The sequence below is a fragment of the Rhinatrema bivittatum genome, chromosome 2 (assembly GCF_901001135.1).
Source record: "Rhinatrema bivittatum chromosome 2, aRhiBiv1.1, whole genome shotgun sequence".
NCBI classification, from domain to species: domain Eukaryota; kingdom Metazoa; phylum Chordata; class Amphibia; order Gymnophiona; family Rhinatrematidae; genus Rhinatrema; species Rhinatrema bivittatum.
Window position 1 is genome coordinate 250678737 of NC_042616.1, and position 23052 is coordinate 250701788.

At 43.1% G+C, this 23052-nt stretch overlaps 1 protein-coding gene and 1 long non-coding RNA gene across 2 annotated transcripts in view; one reads left to right on the forward strand and one right to left on the reverse strand.

Moving 5' to 3' along the window:
* The window catches only part of OSBPL10 (oxysterol binding protein like 10), a 494148-nt gene that overhangs the window by 52303 nt on the left and 418793 nt on the right, over positions 1-23052 (forward strand). The gene's annotated exons all lie outside the window — the stretch shown is intronic.
* The window catches only part of LOC115084485, a 127230-nt gene continuing 106163 nt past the window's right edge, over positions 1986-23052 (reverse strand). Inside the window, exon 3 of the long non-coding RNA XR_003854576.1 lies at positions 1986-3146. This is a non-coding gene — a long non-coding RNA (uncharacterized LOC115084485). The remainder of the gene's footprint in view (positions 3147-23052) is intronic.

Sequence of the window (23052 nt, forward strand, 5' to 3'; positions counted from 1 at the left end):
GTGGGCACGGAGGTTTTATTAAACCCGGGACGCCCTCCCCCCACCCGGGGAGTGTCAGCCCTTCTGAAACACTGCTGCTCTGTTCTGGTATCACTCGCAGGGACAGGGTCTGTTGAAACCACCGATCCTACACTATCCAGGGGCAACTACTCTAGTAAGAGGCAAATTTGGGGGTCCCCTTAGAACTGTGGATTGGCAGGTTATACATTTTTTTTTTTTAATAAATATGGAAGACTGGAAAGAATGAGCTATTTCCTGGGCTGGTAGAATTAACCTTAAGATGGCTGCCTTACATTGCTTGTTTGTTTATTTGATGTACATTCTGCTTTTTCAGGCACTTCCAAGAGGATTATGTTCTGTTACTGTAGGTTTTTCCCTATTCCCAGAATCTAAGCTTGTACCCTAGGCAGTGGGGAGGGTAAGGTGACTTGCCTGAGGTCACAAGGAGCGACTGGGATTTGAGCCCTGGCTTATCTGATAGGGATGTGAATCTTTTTTATAACGAATTGAAATATCGTACGATATTTCTTAATTCGTTATATATCGGTTAAAATGAGAAATGAACACTTTTCCCCCCCAAATTTTCGTGAAAATAGTTTTTTGGGTTAGTGCGCGTTAACAGGAGTTAGCGCGCACTAACAGAAAAACGTTTATTTTTGTTAGTGCGCACAGGAGTTAAGTGAGCGCTAACTTCCATTAGCACGCACTAAGCTGAAAAAAGATTTTTTACTAAAAAAAAAAAAAATGCCAATCCGTGGGAAAACCGCGGCCACACGAACCCGAAAGCGCAAACGATCGAGCACCCGATGCACGTCCCTATTATCTGATTCACAGCTCATTGCTATAACAAGTAGGCTACTCCTCTACTCCTATTAGATTTATTCCAGCATCTACCCTGCAACTTTCCTTTAGCTCTGCTCTTGGCCTTAGTAAAATATCGAGTTTCATTTGGAATAATAAATCTCCCTAAATAAACCCTAAAGCTGATGGGAGGAATTGCTTTCCTAACTTGAAGTATTGTTATTGGGCTTCCAGACGAATGTATGTTAGGGGCTGGTTGTTGTCCAACTCTTTTATATCATAGCTAAAAATCGGTTTCACGCAGGTGTCAAATTGCAATCCTGGAGTGTCACAAACTAGTCTGATATTCAGGATATCCCCAATGAATATGCATGGAATATATTTGCATGCAAATATCTCGGACATTTTTACAATTTTAGGGATATTGTGAAAACTTACCAGTTTGTGGCCCTCTAGAATTGTAGTTTGACACTTCTGGTGTAATTTCTTTGCTGCAGGCTCAAGATTTTGTTTTTTTTGGTACATTAATTTTTTTTTTTTTTTTTTTTTTGCAGTTTGTTTACTGAACTGGAAAAAACATTAAAACCCACCAAAGTAAAGAACTAAAATGGGTCTACCCAAGGCTGTCTGACCCATTCCTGTCCTAAGAAAGCAACTTGTGGTCTTTTGTGGCCCTCTCAGACCCCCTGCCGCACCCCCTCTAGCCCCCCAAAAGATAAGACTCTGGGCTTGGGACTACCTGGGTGGGCTTAGGGCTTCCCCAAGCCCCGACAACCCCCTGTCCATCCTATGGCAACATTGCTGGGCCCTGGCCCCTACTTACTCCTTCATATGGGTGGGTTCCTTAGATTTCAATGGGTGCCCATGTGAAGGACTCGTGATACATTTTAGAAATGGCGCTGGCTGCACTGAGGCTGGCATGGAAATGACATCGCTTTGGTACCTGCCTCAGGGGCAGCCGGCGTCCATACATTGTATGGCTCTAGAACATGATGTGCCAGGCGCACCTGAGGCAGGCACCAAAATTGTCAGTCCGGCGCTAGCCGTAATGCAGCTGATGCCATTTTTAAATGTACCATGAGCCAGGGCAGGAGTGAGTGGGCATCTCTCCTGCCCTTTGAACCCCAGGATGACCCACATGGAGGGGTAAGTGGGAGCTGTGAAGCGCCCTGGCAGTTTTTCTAGGGGTCTGGCAGAGGATCTGAGGGTCCCAGGGAGTCTCTGGCTGGGCTTGGCTAACCGATCTAGGTAGGCCTGGCCCCGAGTCATCTTTTGCAGGGCGAGAGTGTGGTCAGAGAGGGCTGAGGAGGCCTCCACTGGCTTTCTTGGGGTGGGGGCGGGTGCTAGAAGGCTATTTTTTTAAACAAACACAGAATTACCCAAACACTTTTAGGTATTTTGAACCAAACATGGCCTTATATGTTGCATTTTTAGTATTTGTTTTTAATGGATGCACATCCCTATCCATCTGTAAGGCCCATCAGGAGGAATAATCCTATCTCTCATACACTTGAAGTGTGGAGGTCTGTTTTGTAGATTTCAGTGCAAATCTTTAAGCTTGTCTTCAGCCCTGCCACCTCCTTGTCTCTCTCTAGCTACTTACTCCCCTGGTGCTCTGTTAGTGTGATTGCTATTTGTAGGTTTTTTTGGCCAACTGAAACAAGGTACTAGAATTAAGAAATTTTTTTTTTTTTTTAAATAAGAATTTAGGTTTGTAAGGTTCTTTGGATAGCGTGGTATAGTAACTGTCTCAGGGCATTCAAATACCCAGAAGATCAGGTCAACAAACAAAGCGAAAATATAAAGGTGATAGCCTAAAAAAAAATATCTTAATACATTTCTTCTAAATGGAATGGAGGAGGGTGATGCCTTTCAGAGTTCTGATGTGCTTGATCCAATCCTGTCTTCTTCTTACAAGGTCATTACTTCATTATACTGAGTGTTCTTGCTGCATAGAAGGTGCATGGCCTTCTCCGCTAACTCTGATTCAGAAGTGCAACAGAGAACTTCAAATTAATCTTTAGTGAAAATGATTGGGCACACTTTATGGAAAGCAACCTGCAATATCTTGACTTGTAGGAACAAGAGAAATGTGGTATAAGATACTGCACCGGTCCATCCATACAGATTTTCATTGCTATTTCTAAATTGAGTAATTCTAGCCTCTTATGCTGGAGGGGCTGTAGTTGTATCGAATCACATCTCTGTGTATGGAGAACTTACACCTGTACGCAAATATTTTGGCCTTTTCACTAGAAGTGGATTCAGCCATGATTTCAGGTTACGATATCGGTTTCAGTCTTTCATTTAGTCTTCTGGGTTATTGGAGTAAGGGATCATGGTTCCTGTTAACATAAAAAAGAAAAAGCAAATTAAAAAAAAAAGGTAGCACCCAGCCAATAATACATGTGGCAAGGCAGAGACTTGTTTTCATTTTGGAAGCCAGTGCCTTAGCTTAAACACTGGAAAGTGTTAATTTGAGAAATTAAGATGCATTCTAAAAGGGAGGTCAGATGACTTATTCAATGGGAACCATATATGGTTAGTGGCAAGGCACAAATCCATGTTTACAGTAGCCCCAATGTTCTCTGGTCATCTTATTTTTCTGTGCTAGTCTTTGGCCTCGCATGCAACTATATTGGTTTTTAAGTTTGTACTGCTTTGTTGTGTGATTGCAAAAATACAGTTAGAGATAAAAAGTTGGCTTTCAGAGAACAGCAGTGTGTTGTTTGCAGGGATAATACAGTATGCAGTATACCTGGCTCTTGTGTTCTGTAATTTTCATCTTAGGGGAAAACCTGACCTACTAGGTTGCCATGCTTTTGTGATTTTTTTTTTGTTGGCTTGAGAGTGCTATGTTATGTAGCTAGCACCAGGCCTATTTTGGATTGTGCAAATCTGCTCTTATGGATTGCTAACAGCTGAATTATTATCCACAAATGGTTCTGGTGGAGGAAAATCTTTTTATTTCTGTTTAATTAACTTGTTCTTCAGTCATAACGTTCTTTCTGAGTACTAGTGCACCATAGTTTGCCAACGGCTCATTACAATTCAGGACGGAAATAAAAAATAAGGGTCCAGTATTATTTTTATTGTTAAGAATGATACAAGATAAAGTTAAGTACTCTGTCTGAACATTAATTGCATAAATAGTAAACATCCCATACCAAAACACCAATTTCCAGCACTCAAACAGTGACCACCTTACCTAAGAAAAGGCAACACTGAAAATATTACACCAGGCCTTAAGACACCAATACACCTCCTATTAGGAAAACGGACCAAGTCAGGCTGCTATAGAGCCCTACACAGAAACTACACGCCAGCAGAAAACCTCACCTCAGTTCCATGTGCAGACCCTCACCTAACAAAGAATAAAGAGACCATAAAGCATAACTAGAAACCACAACAAGCCAGAGAGACTATATGCAGTGTAACAAAGGAAAAAGAGAAACTTCACCAGTCCTCATAAAATAAAGCAAGAAATATAAAATCAATAGCAGTAAAACCATACTAACAAAAAACAGATTTCAAAATAGTTGATGAATGGAATATCCAGTAATTAAAAACTCAAATAAAAAAGTTTAGATACTAATAAAATATTTCAAAATAGTAGAGACACAGTCCCAATAATGAAAAATAAGGATAAAAAAATGCTTTGCTCTGCATACCTGGGAACATTTGATATCCAAGTGCCCTGATATTGTTTGTTTTGAATTTGCAGGAGTAGGGATGATTTGCTTGCAATGTGTTCTCTCTCTCTCTCTCTGGCTCTCAATCACACACACATACACATGCTCTCTCTCTCACTTACGTAGGCTCTCAGTCATGCACATATACACATGCTTTTTCTTTCTCAGTTATATAGGCTGTTAATCACAGATTTACACACATGCTGTCTTGTCTTTTCACACTTTCACACACACACACACATAGGCTTTCAATCACACACTTATATACATGCTGTCTTTCTCTCATACACACAGACTCTCATTCACCCACACATTCTTGCTCTCTCTCACTTACAGGCTCTCAATCACACACACATGCTCTCTCTCTTACTTATACACACAGTGGTAGATTTTCAAAGGGTTACGCGCGTAACCCCTGAAAACCTACCCCTGCGCGCGCTGAGCCTAAGCCCCGGGACGTGCATATGTCCTGGAGCTTCGAGAAAGGGGCAGTCTGGGGGCATGGCGGCGGTCCTGGGGCGGGACTGAGTCCTCCGGCACAGCGGCTTGTGCCGGGGGATGGTGCACACAAGTTACGCCTGCCTTGGGCAGGCATAACTTTGGAAACAAAGGTGGGGGGGGGGGGGAGATTTAGTTAGGGCTGGGGGGTGGGTTAGATAGGGGAAGGGAGGGGAAGGTGGAGGGGACGGAAAAAAAAGTTCCCTCCAAGGCCGCTCCGATTTCGGAGCGGCCTTGGAGGGAACGGGAAAAGCCATCGGGGCTCCCCTCGGCTTGGCGTGCACAAGTGATCCCGGATTTTATAACATGCGTGTGGCAGCACGCGCATGTTATAAAATCAGGTGTACATTTGTGCGCGCTGGGTAGCGAGCACAAATGTACCCTACGCACGCTCCTCTAAAAATCTGTTCCACAGGCTCTTAATCATACATACACATGATCTCTCTCACATATACAGGTTCTCAATCATTCACTTACACTTACATCATTTTTTTACTCTTTCGGATAATAGAAAGACTAGGGGGCACTCCATGAAGTTAGCATATGGCACATTTAAAACTAATCGGAGAAAGTTCTTTTTCACTCAACGCACAATTAAACTCTGGAATTTGTTGCCAGAGGATGTGGTTAGTGCAGTTAGTATAGCTGGGTTTAAAAAAGGATTGGATAAGTTCTTGGAGGAGAAGTCCATTACCTGCTATTAATTAAGTTGACTTAGATAATAACTACCGCTAATACTAGCAGTGATAACATGGAATAGACTTAGTTTTTGGGTACTTGCCAGATTCTTATGGCCTGGATTGGCCACTGTTGGAAACAGGATGCTGGGCTTGATGGACCCTTGGTCTGACCCAGTATGGCATTTTCTTATGTTCTTATTCATGCTATCTCTCTCTCTCGCGCGCACACACACACACACACACACACACACATTCTCTCTTTCACACAAACAGGTTTTCAATCACACACTTATATACATACTGTCTCACACACACACACACAGGATCTCAAACACATATGCTTGCTCATTCTCTCTCCCTCTACCAAACTAGTGGCAGCAGCAGCAGCAGCCTCCTGTCTTAGCGGCAGCAGCAGTCTCCTCTACTTTCAGCCCTTGCAGCTTCGAGAAAGGACTCCCATCCGCTGCAAGGGGCTGACATTGCTTCTCTTTGCTTCGCACTGCTCCTCTTCAGGCTGCTGCATGCACTAGCATGGTCTCTTCTTCCCACGCGTGTGGCCGCTGCATGCTGATTCCTCTTCCCGGCTTCGGGGGGAGGGGGGGTGCGGGAAGAAGAGATCATGCTGGTGCCACTGACTCCATCTCTCCTTCTGTGTTGCACCCGGGCTATCAGCATTTTAAGCCTGGGTAAAGGATGAGTTCCTATTTCACTGAGGCAGGGGGAGAAGCTGGGTCAGTGGGGAGGGACTAGGAAGTGTGGCGACACACTGGTTGAGAACCACTAATTTAGACTCTAGCGCTATACGTCATTTGGGGGTGGGGGTGGAATAACTACCAAAAATATTTATTTACAAAGCACAGTGAATTGAGAGCTTTGAAATCCTATTCGAGGTGACACTGGCATGAGCTGTGCTGGAGACCATCAGATTAGTTTTGGTATACGCCTGAAATTACTTACTCTCTGCTCCTTTACATTTAGTAGTGGAATATTCCCTAAGCGCCGGTAGCTTGCACTGGATTAGACCAGTGGTTCTTAAACCTGTCCTTATGGATCTACCCCCAGCCAGTCAATTTTTTTTTTTTTCAGAATATATTTACAATGAATATGCATGAGAGATATTTGCATGCACTGTCTGCATTGCATGCAGAGTTATCTCATTCGCAGTTGATACTTGTGGAAGGATTTCTTCATGGAAAGAGTGGTGGATGCATGGCCTGCCCTCCCAGAAGGGGCAGTGAGGACAAGGATGGGAATGGAATTCAAAAGAGCATGGGATAGACACCGAGGAACACAAGTGGCTAAATGATGGAGACAAAGAAAAAGGCAACCTGTGTTGACTTTGGCAACCTGCATAGGGCAACAATTACTAAGAACAGAATAAAAAATAAAAATAAATGTAATAAAAAAAAGATTGCTGGGCAGACTGGATGGACCACTTGGGTCTTTTTCTGCCAAACATGTATGTGGCTGTGATAACCTGAAAGATCTTACTGTATCCCAACTAGCTGGGGTCCCTCAGGATAGATTTGGGATTTGCTGATCTAGGCAGGGGATGGCCAACTTCTGTCCTCAAGAGCCACAATCAGGTCTTGTTTTCAGAATATCCACAATAAGTATCATGATAGGTTTGCATGCAGAGCCACCTTTTGTATGCATTTATATAACATGTACATAAGATATGCCATACTGGGTCAGAGCAAAGGTCCAACAAGCCCAGTATCCTGTTTCCAATAGTGGATAATCCAGATCACAACTACAATGGGTAGATTAGGTTCCAATCTACTAATCCTAGGGATAAGCAGTGGATTTCTACATCTCCACCTTAATGGTTTATGGACTTTTCCTCAAGGAATTTGTCCAAACCTTTTCTAAACTCAGCTACAGTAAGAACTTTCACCACATCCTCTGGCAAAGAATTCCTGAGCTTAACTATGCAGTTAGTAAAAAAAAAACCATTTTCTTTTATTATTTTTTAATGTATAACTTAGTAGCTTCATTGTGTGTCCCCCTAGTCTTTGTACTTTTTGAAAGAGTAAACAATTGGTTCATGATTACTCATTCCATGCCACTCCTTATTTTATAGATCTCCATTCGATCTCCCTTCAGCTGGCTCTTTTCCAAGCTGAAGAGTCTCTTTAGCCATTCCTTAGAGGGGAATTGTTCCATTCCTTTCTATCATTTTGGTCGCCCTTCTCTGTAACTTTTCTAATTCTGCTGTATCTTTTTTGAGAAGTGGTGACTCAGAATTGCACCATGGAGCACTACAGAGGCATTATGTTATTCTCTGTTTTATTCTCCATTTCTTTCCTAATGATTCCTAGCATTCTATTTGCTTTTCTGGCTGCTGCTGCTGCTGCACACTGAGCAGAAGAATTCAACGTATTATCACCGATTGACACCTAGCTCCTTTTCCTGAATGGTGACTCCTAATGTGGAATCTTGCATGGTGTAACTATAATTTGGGTTATTATTCCCTAACTGCATCACTTTGTCCACATTAAATTTAATTTGCACGCCCAGTCTCCCAGTTTTAAAGGTCCTCTTGCAACTTTTCACAATTCTCTTGTAGTTTAACAATTTTGAATAACTTTGTGTCATTGGTAAATTTGATCACCTCACTCATTTCCATTTCTATGTCTTTTATAAATATATTAAAAAGCAGTGCTCTGAGAACAGATCCCTGGGGCACTCCCCTATTCACCTTTCTCCATTGAGGGCCAACGATTTCAATGTACTATCCACTATGATGCCAAGATCTCTTTCCTGGGTGGTAGCACCTAATATGGAACCTAACATTGTGTAACTATAGCATGGGTTATTTTTCCCTATATGCATCACTTTGCACTTATCCACATTAAATTTCATCTGCCATTTGGAAGCCCAATCTTCCAGTCATGCAAGGTCCTCCTGCAATTCATCACAATCTGCTTGAGATTTAACTACTCTGCATAATTTGTGTCATCCTCAAATTTGATCACCTTACTCATTGTACCCCTTTCCAGATCATTTATAAATATATTAAAAAGCATCAGTCCAAGTACAGATTCCTGAGGCACTCCACTGTTTACCTTTTTCCACTGTGAAAACAGACCACTTAATCCTACTGTGTTTCCTGCCTTTTAACCAACATGCAATCCACAAAAGGACATGGCCTCCTATCCCATGACTTTTTAGTTTTCTTAGAAGCCTCTCAATCGGGACTTTGTTGAACGCCTTCTGAAAATCCAAATGCACCACATCTACCGGTTTACCTTTGTCCACATGTTTATTCACCCGTTCAAAACAAATGTAGGAGATTTGTGAGGCAAGACTTCCCTTAGGTAAATCCATGCTGACAGTGTCCCATCAAACCATGTCAATGTAAATGTTTTGTGATGTTATTTTTTATATCAGTTTCCATAATTTTTCCTGGCACTGAAGTCAGGCTCACTGGTCTATAGTTTCCTGGATCACCCCTGCATCCCTTTTAAATTAAGGCGTTAATTTGGCCATCTTCCTATCTTCAGGTACATCGGATTATTTTAATGATAGGTTATAAATGTTTACTAATAGGTCTGAAATTTCATTTTATAGTTCTTTCAGAACCCTGGGGTGTATACCATCCGGTTCAGGTGATTTACTACTCTTCAGTTTATCAGGCCTACCACATTTTCCAGGTTCACCGTGATTTGGTTCAGTTGATCTGAATCATCACCCATTAAAACCTTCTCCGGAACAGGTATCTCTCCAATATCTTCTTCAATAAACACTGAAGCAAAGAAATCATTTAATCTTTCTGCGATGGCCTTATCGTCTCTAAGTGCCCCTTTAACCCCTTGATCATCCAACGGTCCAACCGACTTCCTTGCAGGCTTTCTGCTTCGGACATATTTAAAAAAAAAGTTTTTATTGTGAGTTTTTGCCTCTATGGCCAACTTCTTTTCAAATTTTCTCTTAGCCTGTCTTATTAATGTCTTTACATGCTTATGCTTTAACCTATTTTCTTCTGATGAATCCTTCTTCCAATTTTTGAGTGAAGATCTTTTGGCTAAAATAGCCTCTTTCACCTCCCCTTTTAACCAACTAGTACTCGTTTTTGCCTTCCTTCCACCTTTCTTAGTGCATGGAATACATCTGCTCTGTGCTTCTAGAATGGTATTTTTTATGTTTAAATCTGTTTTATTGATTATCCAATACAAACTTTCAAACACAGCAGAAGAAAACAACTCGGGACACTGGGTGACTCTGACCAGTACTAGGATGGTATTTTTTAACAATGTCCATGCCTGCTGCACACTTTTTACCTTTATAGCTGCATCTTTCAGTTTTTTTTTCTAACTATTTTTCTCATTTTATCAGAATTTCCCCTTTTGAAAATTTAGCGCTAAAGCCGTGGATTTACATATTGTCCCTCTTCCAGTCATTAATTCAAATTTGATCATATTATGATCATTATTGCCAAGCGGCCCCACCACCGTTACCTCTCTCACCAAAATCCTGCTCTCCAGTGAGAATTAGATCTAAAATTGCTCTCTCTCTTGTCTGTTCCTGAACCAATTTGCTCCATAAAACTGTCTCTCTTATTCCATCCAGGAACTTTAACATTGGGACATGCTAGAGAGATACATTTACCGAGTCAATATTGGGGTAATTGAAGTCTCCCATTATTACTGCACTACCAATTTGGTTAGCTTCCCTAATTTCTCTTAGCATTTCATTGTCTGTCTCACCATCTTGGCCAGGGGATGGTAGTATACCCCTATCACTATAGTCTTCCTCAACACACAAAGGATTTCTACCCATAAAGATTCAATTGTATATTTAGTCTCATGCAGGATCTTTATCCTGTTGGACTCTATGCCATCCCGGACATAAAGCGCCATCCCGCCACCAAGATGCTCCTCTCTGTCATTGTGATATAATTTGTACCCCGGTATAGCACTGTCCCATTGGTTATCCTCTTTCCACCATGTCTCTTAGATGCCAATTAAGTCTATGTCATCATTTACTGCTATACATTCTAATTCTCCCGTCTTACTTCTTAGACTTCTGATATTAGCATACAAACATTTCAAAGTGAGTTTTTTGTTTGTATTTACATTCTGCTTTTCAGTTGACAGGGATAAATTGGAATCTTTAAGCTCAGGTGAGTTTTTAATTATAGGCACTTAGACTACTTTTCTTATTTTTGGAACCTCTCTGTTGGGCTGCCCTAACTCTAATGCTTCATTTGTATTCTTTGAAGATACCTCCTTCTGAACAAATGCTGCTGAGCGACTGTTGGCTTTCCCCTTTGTTCTAGTTTAAAAGCTGCTCTATCTCCTTTTTAAAGGTTAGCGCCAGCACCTTGGTTCCGCCCTGGTTAAGGTGGAGCCCATCCCTTCGGAAAAGACTCCCCCTTCCCCAAAAGGTTCCCCATTTCCTTACAAAACTGAATCCCTCTTCCTTGCACCATCGTGTCATCCACGCATTGAGACTCCAGAGCTCTGCCTGCCTCTGTGGACCTGCGTGTGGAACAGGGATCACTTCAGAGAATGCCACCCTGAAGGTTCTGGATTTCAGCTTTCTACCTAAGAGCCTAAATTTGGCTTCCAGAACCTCCCTCCCACATTTTCCTATGTCGTCGGTGCCCGGCTCCTCCCCAGCACTGTCTAAAATCCTATCTAGGTGACACCTCAGGTCTGCCACCTTCGCACTAGGAAGGCATGTTACCAGGCAATCCTCACGCCCACCAGCCATCCAGATTCTTAATAATCAAAGCACCAACTATGAAGGACGACCTAACCCTTCCCTCCTTGGCAGAAGCCCTGGGAGAGACATCCTCTGTGTGAGAGCACAATGCACCACCTGGAGAGCAGCTCCTTGCTATCAGATTGATGCTCTCCGATCATGAGTCCTTCTTCTTTCAAGGCAGCACCAAGAATGCCAGACTGGATTTGGGACTTGGCTACTATATCCCTGAAGGTCTCATCTATATACCTCTCTGCCTGCCTCAGCTCCTCCAGGTCTGCCACTCTAGCCTCCAGAGATCGGACTCATTCTCCACGAGACAGGAGCTCTTTGCATCGGATGTACACATACAACTTCTCACGGCAGGTAAAAAACCATACATGTGACACTTTATGCAAAAGATTGGGAGGCCCCCCCCCTTGCTGCTGGACTGCTGCCTTCATCTTAAATTTGTTCATTTCCTAGTTAAGTTTTAGGTTGCTATGGGTGTAGGATTGCATACTATTAGGGTTCTTTAAATGTATTAGCGTATTCACTATATATCTGGTAGTGACCTACAAGGGAATGATCAAACTCTTGATAAGATGTGGGGACTTTCTGAGTTCAAGTTAAAAGGCTGATTTAAAAAAAAATTGTTTTTAAGTGTGAAAGTGACACCTGCCTATAAATTAAAGGATGAGCTAGTGTTGGGAAATACAAACTTCTGTTTGTTGCCTGACTTTCTGACTACCTATTTAAAATAAAACACACAAACTCACTAAATAATATACCCCAATAGTTTACTTCTCCCCAATACTTTTAAGTTTTAAAAATTTCCCCAGGCAGTACTTACTGATTCTTTCCAGCCACCAGCAAGGTGATCCTCTGCTCTCAGTGCTCCCAGTTATTTTAATGGTAAAGCTGAGCATTGGTTGTGTTAATTGTAAATGGGCTATCCCATTTTACTGGCAGCCATTGAATTTTTATCTGTGGGGGATGCTAGTATAAAATGGTTGTAATTAATGATTATGATTCAAGCAGCCCGAGGTTAAGTGACTCATGAATGCTGAGACCCATCCTGAACATGGTTATCTAGTTGTGAATTGTATTAAGTTGTTTCTTATCTAACTACCTTTTATATTAAGTATCTTGAACTGAGATATGCTTGGATTATTTTAGCTTATGTTATTAGCTGTAATTGAGGCTGTATTGTATTAGGTTTTCGATATGCTGTATGCTGGTTTGTACGGGTAACCAGAATAGGCAGCCTACAGATTTTAAAATTAAATTAAGTGGATTTACCTCCCTGTAGCCCTTCATCCAGAGAGGCTGGATGAAGAGACCTGCCAGGGGAGAAGAGACCGGTTTCCTGTGGCAGCGCCCTGATTATTGCAGTTACTATGGAGATTTAATGCAGCCGTCCGCAAAGGATAATGCCAAACTTACCACTGCTCGGGAGTGTTTGGGAACACGAAGGCCGTGTGGCACAAGAACTGCACGTTTTCAGGCGTGCCTCGCCATTCACCACCTGGTCTGTGTAGGAAGCAAAGAGTGCTGACGCTACAGTGCAGCAGTTCCTCCGAATAAGAGAGAGACCCCGTGCACCGTAGTTCAGGGGCCAGCTGTTAATGCAAGGGCTGCAAGGTGCGCATTGCGGCTCAGTAGCGAGATCTGTTAGCGGCGACAGTGTGTTCTAGTCACGTGTCATGTTTTGAACTTGTAAAAGTGTTTCATGTGATCCAGCAAAATGTAAAACTGTACAAAGTTCTAATGTGTTTTTTGCAAAAGCCAAACCGTTCTTGAGGTCTGTCTTTCCCAGCGAATCGCGACGTGAGTTTTGGTTACCTAAAGACGAGCGCCTTATGCCCCCGGCTGCCCGGGAGGAGATCTGACCAGGCTGCTGCATGGCATCTCCTAGCCCTGACTTGCCGCCTCCGCGCAGCACAACTGTGACCTTCTCCGTGACCTTTCATGGAGATTGCTTTTCAGCAGTCGGCATGAATTCCCCCCTTCCTTCTCTCTGTTTACCGTGTGTGTTTGTTGAACTGTAGGTAATGAGATTGGAAAATACAGGTCGGCTTAAGTCCAACAAGCACTGGCCCGGTCTTTTGACCATGCTCAGGTTTATATCGTTCAATATTGCAAGCAGTTCCAGGAAGCAGTGGAAGGTCAGGAATCAAATTCAGCAAATATTATAGAAAGGTTCACCTGCGATCTTACAGAAATGATGGGAAGTTGCAGCACTATCTGATGCTTATTTTGTCACATCACATATGCTGTCTACAGTAGGAATCTTTTTTTTTTAATTCTTTTTTTATTTTTTAATAAGCAAAAGCCACAGATGCCAGCAATGAAAGGCTTGCTGTATCCTTGCAAGAGGGGGAAGCGGCTGATCTTATCTGCAGCAGATTGCACTGTTATTGACTTCATGGCAGATGATGTTAAAGAAGTAATTCTTCTGGACAAACTGATAGCTTGGTTTATTTGTGATCAAGAAAATATCAGCACTTTGTGGCTTGCTGTCTGTCTCTCCTTATGCTCCCTTTTTTTATTTTAATCATTTTGTATGGTGCTTTTGCAACTTGTAAAATTGTCGTGAATCTGAAGCATTCTGTTGTGCCTGTTGCACACATACTCACACCCATATTTTGATGAGAAAATGTCCACCTGCAAGATTAACCTGATTGGTAATACTTCTCTGGACCAAGGTTCTTGTGTTAAGTTAAAGAAATCAATAATTAAACCAATTGTAAGGAAAGTTTCTCCAGCAAGGCTAAACAGTGTTGCTAATATTCCTACTCGGAGAAAATGTAATTTTTTTATTATTATTATTATTTTTTTTACCCATTAAGATCTGGTTTTAGGGTGGGCCATGGGACTGAACATTTTATTATCGTCCCTCACAAATGATGTTTGCATCTAGGCAAAGATTCTCACTCTCTCTTTTGGTGTTTTTGAATGTTGCTGCAGCTTTTTACACCATAAACCATATCTTGTTACTTGCCTGCTTATTAAAGCGCAGGTACTGGCGGCTGTCTGGTTTACACTGATTAAAACCTTCATTTTTTTTCACACTGTGATCTCAGTTAGTGAACGTAAATAATTCATGTTCATTTCCTTGGTCTCCACTTTATGCTGTTCCATAGGGATCGATTGTATTTGCCTTGCTGGATGTTGGTTTTCCTTTTCAATATTTACATGCAGCCAGTCAGGTGATTCAGAGAGATGGATGTTTTGCTACCAGTGTTACGCTGACGGTATGATATAAAGCTGCATTGAGTATTGGGTTGAAACTGTAATGAGGGGCGGATTTTCAAAGGGTTACGTGCATAACCCCGAAAACCTGCTCCTGCGCGTGCTGAGCCTATTGTGCATAGGCTTGGCGATGCACGCAAGCCCCAGGACGCGAGTATGCCCAGGGGCTTGAAAAAAGGGGCAGGGACGTGGCCAGAGGCCGCCGGGGGACTGCGCACCAGCACTCGGCCGGTGCGCACAACCTACGCCTGCCCAGAGGCAGGTGCAACTTAAATAATAAAGATTGGGGGGGGGGAGGGGATTTAGGTAGGGCTGGGGGGCAGGTTAGATAGGGGAAGGGAGGGGAAGGTGCCGGGGGGGTGTGAAAGGAAAGTTCCCTCCGAGGCTGCTCTGATTTCGGAGCAGACTCTGAGGGAACGGGGAAAGCCATCGGGGCTCCCCTAGGGCTTGGTGTGCACCCCCTTGTGCGCACCGACTCCGGATTTTATAACATGAACGTGGCTGTGCATGCATGCTATAAAATCGGGCGTGTGTTAGAAAATCTGGCCCTGAATCAATGTATAGTGACTATAGTGGAATTAATGAGCACAAATTGGAGTGAATTTCAAAGGCATTGCATGCATAAAAGTAGCATATATCTTAGCAGTTTGCAAAAGTCCATTTACGTGTGTAAAATCTTTTGAAAATTAGCTTCATAAAATAATCTGAATAGGCCAGAATTCCTGACTGACGTGCCATTGCTGCAGGGACCAGCAAGTGCTAGGTTCATTTTTTTTTTACACTACATCAGTTTTGACAGCTGAGTCCTTTTTCAGAAAGGACAAACCTGGCAACTATTTTATATAGGCTTTGTAATTATTTTGAGCTCAGGTTTGACTAAAAAGAATGTGAAAATGTTACAACTGTTAGCAGGGGCGGATTGCGGGCAAAAATCAGCCTGGGGGGATTTTTTCAGAACTGGCCCAGGGGGTATCTGTGACTCCCTCATGCATGTGCTTAAACAGCTCCGAAAAGCACACCAAGCTAATTGTTGAAAGGAACACTTGGGGGCTGGCAGAACTGAGACAAAAATAAAATCTCCAAATAAAATTTCATACTTTTCCGAACAAACTAAGGCCTGGATTCTCTAAGGTCGCAGACCTTAGAGAATCCGGCAGTAATGGGGGTGGGGTGGGGGTGAAGCGGGGGGCAGTCTTGTGATCGCTGCCGGCTTTCGCGCCGAATAACCACACCAAAAAAGGTGAAGGTATTTGGCGCGAAACTGCCGGCGATAAGGAATCTTACCTTTCGCCGCCAGCGATGTGTCCGCAGCGTCGGGCCGACTCCGCCCTGAGCTAGCTATCGCACGCGAAAAGTCCCTTTTCACGTGCGATAGCGTTAGAGAATGACCCTCTAAAGTAGAGCACATTCTAGACCAGGGATGAGCAAACAGAGCTGCAGACCTCCTGGCCCCCCACGTTTGGTTAACATCTCTTTTATATATCCTGGATTTCTGGTCTGGTGTTAAAAGGCTTTTGCCAACCAATCAGCTCTTGATCCAGCTGCCAAGTGATGAGACCACCACACTGCCAGCCAGTGACTCAGACACGTGCATTTGCTGTGGTGCCGCTTCTCTTGTGCTCAGTGACTGTCCCCCACCCCTGCCTCGGCTCTGCAGTTTCATTATGAAAAGGTTGATGCTTATTGCCAGCCCTTTCTCCTCAGCCTGCAGCAGCCCTTCTCATTCTCACCCCTTCTTGGCACACTCACTCTCCAGAAGACTCACCATTTCCACAGCCAGCTGCCCTTTAAAACTCAGCCCAGCCACTTCAGATGGAAGTCTCACTAACATTGCTCATCCTCTCCCTTTCTGACAGTGGTTTCCTCCCACTTCTCAGGGCTTTCCCCACTCCAGCACATGCTCGTTGGTTGTGTGCTACAGTCTGCTGCTTATATGGTTCCCTAGACTTTGCTCTGCCTACCTACTCCTGGGGAAGTGAGGACTAGAGGTGATCCATTCTGCCTACTTTCTCCAGGACTTAAGAAAAAGAAAATTAAGCCAACACACACACACACACACTGGAGCTGGGGGTTGCAAGGCTGTAAGCTTTGCCTAGGCTGCCTAATAACTCTGGCACCAGTCCTAGCTGCCCTAGCTCCACATTATGGGAGAGGATAATTTGATTTGGAGCTAGGTTCTCCTCATTCTTGGCTGCAGCAGTGATGCTTATAGTGTTGGCTTAATTTTCTTTTTCTTAAGTCCTGGAGAAAGCAGGCAGAATGGATCACCTCTAGTCCTCACTTCCCCAGGAGTAGGTAGGCAGAGCAAAGTCTAGGGAAATATATATATATACACACACTTAAAAAGTATGCATTTGTAATAAAATTTAACATGAAAAAAAGGGAGAAAGTACAATCTTCTGAAGTAAAGATATTGCAACATGTATACTGTATATACATGCATTGCGCTGGTGTCAACCAGAAAACCCTGCAAAAAAATTAAAAAAGACACTTGGAACTCATATAGTATTAGGCCTATTTTAATGCACAGTGGGCCGGATTTTAAATGCCCTGCGCGCCAGCGCGCGCACAGCCTCGGGACGCGCGTAAGTCCCGGGGCTTCGTAAAAGGGGCGGGGAGGGGCGTGTCTGGGGGGCTTGTCTGGGGTTGGGGTGGTTTGGGGCGGGGGCGTGGCGCCAGCCCGGGGCTGTGGTCGAGGCCTCTGGACCAGCCCCCGGGTCGGGTGATGGCGCGCCAGCAGCTCGCTGGCGCGCGCAGATTTACATCTGCTTTCAGAAGGCGTAAATCTGCCAACAAAAGGTGGGCGGGGGGGGGGGGGTTTAGATAGGGCCGGGGGGTGGGTTAGGTAGGGGAAGGGAGGGGAAGGTGCGGGGGGGGGGGGGGGGGGGGTGGAAAGAAAGTTCCCTCTGAGGCCGCTCCGATTTCGGAGCGGCCTCGGAAGGAACAGGCAGCGCGTGCCAGGCTCACAAATGTGCACCCCCTTGCGCGCGCGCCGACCCCGGATTTTATAAGATACACGCGGCTACGCGCGTATCTTATAAAATCCAGCGTACTTTTGTTCGCGCCTGGTGCACGAAGAAAAGTATGCCCGTGCGTACATTTATAAAATCTACCCCAGTGAGTGTGGGCTTAGCCTTCAGAAAGCCATGACTAAAATAAATTACAATGTAACAAACCTCCCATACAAAAACAGCACTAACTGTCAACACTCAAAACAGTTGCAACCCTACTTATGAAAAGGCAACACTGTAAACCCTAAAATATCAATACACTTCCTATTAAGAAAACAGAACAAGCCAAGCTGCTATAGATCCCTACACAGCAGCACCATACTTCACCTCTGTCTGAGACAGGTAGAACACAGACAGACTCTCACCAAATACAGAATAAAAAGAGATCAGAAAGTATAAACAGAAATGTGCAGACAACAACTGAATTGGAAACAGCAACAAGCTAGATACTGTATACAAAAACCAGAAACATTACTATTCCTCATAAAACATTAAAAAAAACCCCACAATGTAATAGTAAAACCATACTTTAAAAAATAACAAATATTTAAAAGCAACTGATGAATAGAATATCCAATAAATAAAAACTCACATTTTAAAATGTTATGTTTTGAAATTGTTCTGTTTGGGAGACACATCAAATAATACCCAATAATTACAATTAGTAAAAATAAAAAAATATCCCATGCTCTCCATCCCTGGGAATGTTTGATTTCCAGTCATCCTAAGATTGTCATGGATTAGCAGGAGAAAGAAGACATATACGTTTTCACCTTCCTCACACACGGCTCGATACAGCAAGGACGCGTTAGAGTGCGGCAGTGCCGGACGCACCCTTGTTTGCCCCACACGCTGTTCTGATCACATACCGCTCGATACTCTATTTAAAGTGCTTGCAAATGCAAGCCGCGTCTGCGAAGTGTTAGGCCCGCGCAACCCATTTTACTGTATAGGCGCTTAATACAGCGCCTATACAGTAACCAGGGTGCGCTGGTACCTGTCATTTCAAATGACATTTGAAATGACAGGCAGCAGGAAGTGGATCCCAACTTTAACCCATGAAAACCTAAAAACCGAAAATCCCCTCCTCCCGAAGCGGCTCGACATGTTCCAACTTACCTTTTGTTGCTTTTCAGCCCCTTCCCCCCTCTGCCGCCCTCCGGAAGGGGCAGCCGGCGGTGAAAGCGGCTTGCAGCGGTCCCCCCCCGCGCAGGTCCCGGTTCTCCTGGCTTGGCCCTCATCTGTACTTAAACATATGCAACACTATATTTTATCCTGTTACCAGATTCTACCAAGTTCAATGTTATTTACTTACTTATTTACTTATTAACCTGCTTTTTAGTTATTAACTGGTTAACCATTTTATATACTTCTCTCAAATTAACTATTTATGTTCATTTATGTTTATTTATGTTTATCTATGTTTCATTATGTTTTCTCAAATTAACTATGTTCAATGTAAACCGCTAAATGTTCAATGTAAACCGCTAAATGATCGTTTCCTTAGCGATAGTTATGGTTCCTTGTAAACCGGGGTGATATGTATACTATACAGGAACCCCGGTATATAAATTCTTTAAATAAATAAATAAATAAGTCAGGTGAGAGCCCACTGTTCTGTGCCCTCTCCAGTCACGGCGCGAGCTGAGCGAAGTGAAGCGTACTTTCATTGGCCTGAGCGCCCGTCAATTTGGGCGCACATGGATGGGCGCGCGTGATGTCACGGCGTGCGTCACGCATGCCCGTCTATGTGCTTTCATTGGCTGGAGTGCCCAAATTGACGGGCGCTCAGGCCAATGAAAGTACGCTTCGCTCTGCTCTCGCCGTGACTGGAGAGGGCACAGAACAGTGGGCTCTCACCTGACTTCACAATCTGATGAGGGCCGAGCCGGGACCTGCGCGGGGGGGGAACGCTGCAAGCCGCTTTCGCCGCCGGCTGCCCCCTCCGGAGGGCGGCAGAGAAGGGAAGGGGCTGAAAAGCAACAAAAAGTAAGAAAGCAACAAAAAGTAATGTCGAGTTGCTTCGGGAGGAGGGGATTTTAGGTTTTTAGAGGTTTCCTTTTGGGGGAAAGTTTGCCGTCTACCATTACCCCTGCCTCTAACGCAGGGGTAAGGGTAGGCGGTAAGTTAGCAGGTTAAATGCGCGGCAAAACTGCAGGGTAAAATAGCGATAGTCGGGGCGCGCGTTACTGTATGGGAGGGAATAGCTAATTCGATCGTTTACATTTAATATACATGCCACGGGCGGAAGCGGTTACCCGGTGATTTAAAGAGGCGGTAAGAATCGGTTAAAGGGGATTGTGTATTGCAGGAAGGGCTAACACGGCCAGAAAGTGAGTAGAAAGCGGGTTAGGAGCGGGGTAACCGCGGCCCCACTTTACTGTATTGACCTGACACTTATATAAATAAGCTCCCTCTTTCTCACACACACAAGCAGGTTTCTTCTCACTCCCACTCTTTCAGACACACAAGTAGGTTCCCTCCTCTCTTTCTCACACACACAAAGCAGGCTCCTTCTCTCTCTCTCTCTCACACTCTCTCTCTCTCTCTCTCTCTCACACAGAGGTAACCACAAGGAGGCTCCTTATCTTTCTCTCTCCATTTTTCACACAGCTTCCTTCTCTCTCTCACACATACGCATGCAAGCTGTTTCCTTCACACACATACAAGCAAGTTTCCGCTCACTCACATATACATTCACACATTCACAGACCCCTTCTCACTCTCCCACACACACCAAGCAGGTTCCTACACACACACACACCACACAGTTTCCTTCTCGTATACACACAGCCTCGTTTTTTATTCAGCCACCACTGGTCTCTCTGTTTATTCTTTGGCACCACCGGCCTGGGCTCCAACAGTGGCCCGCAGTTTCTCATTTTCTTTTTTGGCTATCACCAGCCTGGGCTCCGACAGCGGCCTGCAGCCTTTCATTTTCTTCTTTTGGCTGCTGCCGTCCTAGGCTCCAACGGTGGCCTGCAGCTTCTTTTCTCCAGTTTGGGCACTGCTGGCCAGATTTCAGCAGTGCCTTTTCTGGGCCATTCAGCAGACCATGGGGACACGATAATGTACTTACTAATATCATGTGTCCAATTTGACCGGCCCACTGGGGGATGCTGATCCCTCGATAGGCCAGTCCGCCCTTGACTGTTAGAATATGTGGCTGTTCATTTACAAACAGGAGCCAGCTACTGTGATCATATTAGCCCTTATTTGAAAGAGTTACATTGGCTACTGGTACAATATTGCATACAGTTTAAAGTTTTTGTGCCTAGAGTTTAAGGCAAGTAAAGGGTTTGTCCATTATATTTAAAAGCTTGCTTGATTCCTTATTTATCCACTAGACTGATAGGATCAGTACAAGTGGCTTTACTGCAGGTGCTCTCCCCATATGAGTTGAATTTGGCAAAAAAATGCAGCGGTGTGCTTTTTTGTGGAATTTTCTATCTAGAGATGCTTATTGTGTACAGAATATTGACATACTGTATAGTCAAAATTTTCTTTTTCTGCAGGCATTCAGTTGATTTTTATTATTGTCTCTAATGACTAATTTTAAAGTTTTGTAAGTGAAGCTTCATTATGCTTAAGTTTATCATTTTTAGTTGACTGTCTTAAGCTTGTTTTTGTGGTTTTACTCTGTTTGTAGTGTTTATATTGTTTGTTTATTCTATGCTACATGTTAAATTGTGATGCCAGGGTATAAACTATAATCAGCATGATAGGACAGAATGAATTGGTGAAGGGGTGGCACTGTATTTTGTTTTTAAAAGTTTTGTATACCACAAATCCAAAAGTTCAAGATGGGCATAGAGTCAAGCATAATAAAAATCCTGCAGGAAACAAAATACACTATGGAATCCATATGGACAGAAACTCCATGTGTGACAGGTAAGAGTACAGCAGTGGGTGAATACTACCAGCCACCTGGCCAAAATGAAGAAACAGGCTATGAAATGCTAGCTGAAATTAAAAAAAAAAAAAAAGCAAATAAATTTGGCAACACAAAAATAAAGGGATATTTAAATTACCCAAGTATCGACTGAATTAGTATCTCATCAGGACATGCTAGAGAGGATATTTTGCTAGACACCAAAAATGACTGCTTCACGGAGCAGCTGATCCTAGAACAGACAAGAGGGAGTAGCTACTTTATATCTGTTCCTCAGTGGAAAGTACAACCTGCTTCAAGGGGTTACTGTGATAGGACTGCTAAGCAATAGCAATCATATTGCTATCAAATTTAACATAATCACTGGAGGAGAACATTTAAATGAAATTACTTTAAAAAAGGAGACCGATAGAATGAGGAAACTAGAAAAAAACTGAAAGGAGATCTTGCAAGGATTAAAAGTTTGCATGGGGTGTGGACATAGTTTAAAAATACATTTTATCTGAGCTTCCAAAATATTATTCCTTGCACTAGAAAAGGTGAAAGAAAAAACAAACAGCTGTCAGTGTGGTCTAATGATGAGGTGAAGGAGTTAGTTAAGCTAAAAGAGCATTGTTTAAAAAATGGAAAGCAGACTCAAATGAAGAAAATAGTAAGAGTATAACCACTGGCAAGTTAGATGTAAAACAGTAGTTAGACAGGCCAAGAGAGACTTTGAGAAAAAGCTTGCCAGTAAATAAAAAAACTAATAAAATATTTTTCAAGTACATTCAAAACAAAAAGTCTGTGAGGGGGTCAGTTGGGCCTCTAGAATGACCAAAGGGCAAAAGAGGTCTTCAGGGAGGACAAGGAAATAGCAGAAAAACTGAATGAATGCTTTGTCTCTGTCTTTATGGAGGAGGATGTTGGTGGAGATTCTGGATAACTAAAACAAATATCTGAGACAATAGAGAATGTAATTGATCAGATTGACAAATTAAAGAGTAACAAATCACCAGGACTACAAGGCATCTACCCCAGAGTTTAAAAAGAACTAAAACATGAAATCACTAACCTATTACTAGTAATGTGTAACCTAACATTTAAAACAGCCATGATTCTTGAAGACTGGGTGACCAATCTGACAATTTTTAAAAAGGAGTTCAGGAGTGATCTGAGAATGAATAGACAGGTGAGTCTGACATTGATGCTGGACAGAATGGTAGAAGCAACTCTTAAAAACAAAAGCACTGGCCATATGTATTGACATGGCTTAATGGAGAAGAATCAACTTTGTTTTAACAAGTGAAAATTTTGCCTTATCAATCTTTTAGAATTTTTTGAAGGTGTAAATAAAGGTGAGCTGGTTGATATAGAATATTTGGATTTTCAGAAGGCATTTGACAGTGCACTATAAGAGACTCCTCATGAAATTACAAAATCTTTGGATAGGAGGCAGTGTTCTGTTGAGGAGTGGTAAATTGTTAAAAGACTGAAATCAGAGGGTAGGACTAAATGGTCAATTTTCCAAATGGAGACAAGTTGTTAGTGGAATA